The sequence below is a fragment of the Bos indicus genome, chromosome 18, assembly GCF_029378745.1.
Source record: "Bos indicus isolate NIAB-ARS_2022 breed Sahiwal x Tharparkar chromosome 18, NIAB-ARS_B.indTharparkar_mat_pri_1.0, whole genome shotgun sequence".
Classification (NCBI taxonomy): Eukaryota; Metazoa; Chordata; class Mammalia; order Artiodactyla; family Bovidae; genus Bos; species Bos indicus.
Genome location: NC_091777.1, coordinates 30353819 through 30357321, shown reverse-complemented (window position 1 = coordinate 30357321; position 3503 = coordinate 30353819). Strand labels below are relative to the sequence as shown.

The window sequence follows — 3503 nt, the reverse complement described above, 5'->3', positions numbered from 1 at the left end:
TCAGAATGGAGGGAACAATGCTGCAGGAAGAGAGAAGACTGTGAGCAAACAGAGCCTGACTTGCATGGCAGCAGAGAAAAGGCCAATTTTCCCCAACATGGAGAAGCAGGGCTTCCCTTGCGCCTCAGCTGGTAAAGAATCCGCCTGCAATGCGAGAGACCGGGGTTCGATCCCTGGGTTGGGAAGTTCCCCTGGAGAAGGCAAAGGCTACCCACTCCAGTATTCTGGCCTGGAGAATTCCATGGACTGTATAGTCCATGGGAATGCAAAGAGTTGGACGTGACTGAGTGACTTTCACTTTCAGAGAAGCAGGAGGTTACTGTGGGACAAGGAGAGATAGGTAGGAACCAGACATTAGGGGTCTCGAAGAATATGACAGAGATGCTAATCAGTATCCTGGGAGGAAAGGGAACCCACAGCAAGGGTGCAGGAGAGGAGAGGGGGAAGGCTGGGAGGAGCTGCTGGGCTGCTGAGCAGATGTGCTTCTCTGAAAGTTGACTCCAAAGGAAGGACATCTGACACAGTGGATTCATATAGGCCAGTTAGGAAGCTCTTGTAAAAATGCAGCCAAGAGATGATGGACAATTAGAATAAAGCAATGGCAGATGATGCAAATGGATATATTGGAATTTGTTAGGGAAACTGAGCAGTCCAGGCTAGACTTCCAACTGGGTGAACCTCAGCATCACTCACTCAGGAGAGAAGCATGGACTAGAGCTACCCACTTCTCAGGAAATGTGCAATAGAGGAATCCTTAAGGTTCTGAGCATTATGTATTTATTCACATCCAAACATTTTCACATACTTACCAACAGATATTCAAGAAGTGGAAGAGCATGGTGAAAATCTAGTGACCTCCATGCACTGCAGTCATATAATAGATATAAAGAGAGATGTTCAGTTTCTAAACTCTCAACAGCCAATCGACTAACTGCCCTGAAATGAAGATTTGGGCAAACAAAACATGACTTCTCTAACTCCTCTAAAAACTTAGAATTTTTTTTTCCATCTTGAACACTTTTTTAGTCTTCTTAAGACAGAAGAACATGTTAGAGATGCCAGCAACTACACTCGCCATACAAAAGCATTCCCTCATTTTAAAGATGAGAATAGTGAGGTTCAGGGAGCAGATAACACAGACCCAAGGCTGCGTACCATCATTCTGCATTACAATTCCACTGAACTGCCAGGGATCATGCAGATCAGTGACAGGTTGTGTGGGGAATGTCTTTTATATTTTCCGTACCGTTCATTCCAGGGCCACGGCAACCCTATGAATCACATATAGTATACTCAAACACTGACATGCACATGAGTCAATTTTCCGAATGACTTTTTGCTTCCTTATTGGGTATTTGGTAGTTTCAGTAATGCCACAGTATGAGCCAATACCAAGTCCATATATCCCATAACTTACTCAAAACCATTATATTCTGTTGTCCAAACTATGATTGTTTTAGAATTCCTCCTGTTCATTTTTTAAGACTGCTTGAGACAACAGAGGCAGCAGCGTTTTCTTTGTTTTGTTTTTTAAAGTTTTATTGGTGGATAGTTGCTTTACAATGTTGTGTTAGTTTATGCTCTACAACCAAGTGAATCAGCTGTACATATACATATCTGTACATATATATGCCCCTCTTTTAGATTTCCTTCCCATCTAGGTCACCACAGAGCCCTGAGGAGAGTTCCCTTGCTATATAGTAGGTTTTCACTAGTAATCTATTTTATATGTAGTAATGTCTATATGTGAGTCCCAGTCTCCCAATTCAGCCCTCCCCCTTTCCCGGCTTGATGTCCCTACATTTGTTCTCTATGTCTCTTTCTCTGCTGTGCAATTAGGTTTATCTGTACCATTTCCTCCTGTTCCTTTTAATTGTAAATAATAACCACTGTATTTTACTTAAGATCAAGACTCATGTCAAAAGAAAGATTTATTTATTCACCTGTGCGTTTTGTGCATCAATTTCAGTTTAGGAAATTTAAGCATTTATGCATGATTAGGAATACAGACTTGCATAGATCATGGATATTGAGTGATCTAGGAACTGACTCTCACACAGAACTTAATATGATTTGTCATCTTCTTGTTTGCACACTAAACTTGAAGTCTATGAAATTAAAGAATAAAACCTGTGCATCAGGAAAATGGCACATTTTATACCAGACAACTTTAGAATTTCCCTCAAAGAGTTGGAAAGACAAAACCTGGACAGTCAGAGGAGAAGACCTACTCTACATCCTTGCAGAGAGAGTTTGGTATGGAGCAGGGCATTGATCCAGGTTTGGGATAACAGTCACACTTTCTGGATTCTAACCCTGGTTATTTATGCCCAAGCTGCATGGCTTAAGGTAAAATGCTTAAAGTCTCTGAATTGAAGTTTCCTTCTCTATAAAAGGGGAGTAATAACTGCACCTACTTTGTAGTGGTATTGTGAGGATTAAATGAATAAATGTAGTGAAGAGTTCAGTATTGTTTCTGGCATAAATGTTAGCTATGCTGAGGCTGATGATGAATATATGCAATTAGAAGTTGGGAAATACTAGAAGGCCTAGTAAATGTTCCACAGACAGGGATAATTTGTGACGATGCTATTGGAAATTAAGATTTCTTCATATGTCTGTGCCAAGGAAAGCCAGGTTTGTAATGGTATTCTAAATAATGCTTAGACTGCTTCTACAAAGAATATACAATTTCTATTTAAGCAGACAATGTCTTCTCTATGCCTCTGTCTTTAGTTCTGATTTACTGTTGAATTGATTAGCCACAAAAACAAAAATATAATTAAATACATGTAAGGAATATATTACATATATTCACATATATTGTACTGTATGTGTATGTATTTAAACTTTTTTTGTTAGGATCATGAACATGAGGTGATGTTTATCACATAAAGGAAACTGGCATGAGAGAACTTATTTTATATTAAGTACTATAAAACACTACTCGGAATATTTAGGCAGCAGATGAATTTAGTGGAGGACTTCCCTGGTGGCTCAGATGGTAAAGCGTCTGCCTACAATGCAGGAGACCTGGGTTCGATCCCTGGGTTGGGAAGATCCTCTGGAGAAGGAAATGGCAACCCACTCCAGTACTCTTGACTGGAAAATCCCATGAACAGAGGAACATGGTAGGCTATAGTCCATGAGGTCACAAAAAGTCAGACATGACTGAGCAACTTCACTTTCACTTTCCGTCTAGTGGAAAATACATGAGCTTTGTAACAACAACAACAAAAAAAAAGTCAAGCCAAATTTCAGAATTTGTTCTGCTTCCTGGGGAATTATTTAACCCTTGGAACCTTCTGTTATCTCATCTTTTAAAAAAAAAAAAAGGTCCTAATTTACAATTTTTGAAATAGATGATCAAATAGATGATCAAATGCTAGGTATTCAAGAGGAGCTTTTGTGTGTGTGTGTGCTTAGTTGCGCCTGACTCTTTGGGACCCCACGGACTCTAGCCTGCCAGGCTCCTCTGTCCATGGAATTTTCTAGATGAGAAT

General features: G+C 40.0%; 1 non-coding gene across 1 annotated transcript; it reads left to right on the top strand.

Annotated features, from left to right (window-relative positions):
• Nucleotides 1-2986: 2986 nt before the first annotated feature.
• TRNAC-ACA (transfer RNA cysteine (anticodon ACA)) lies at nt 2987-3058 on the top strand. The gene has a single exon. It is a non-coding gene; the product is annotated as a tRNA-Cys (tRNA).
• The last annotated feature ends 445 nt before the right edge of the window (nt 3059-3503 follow it).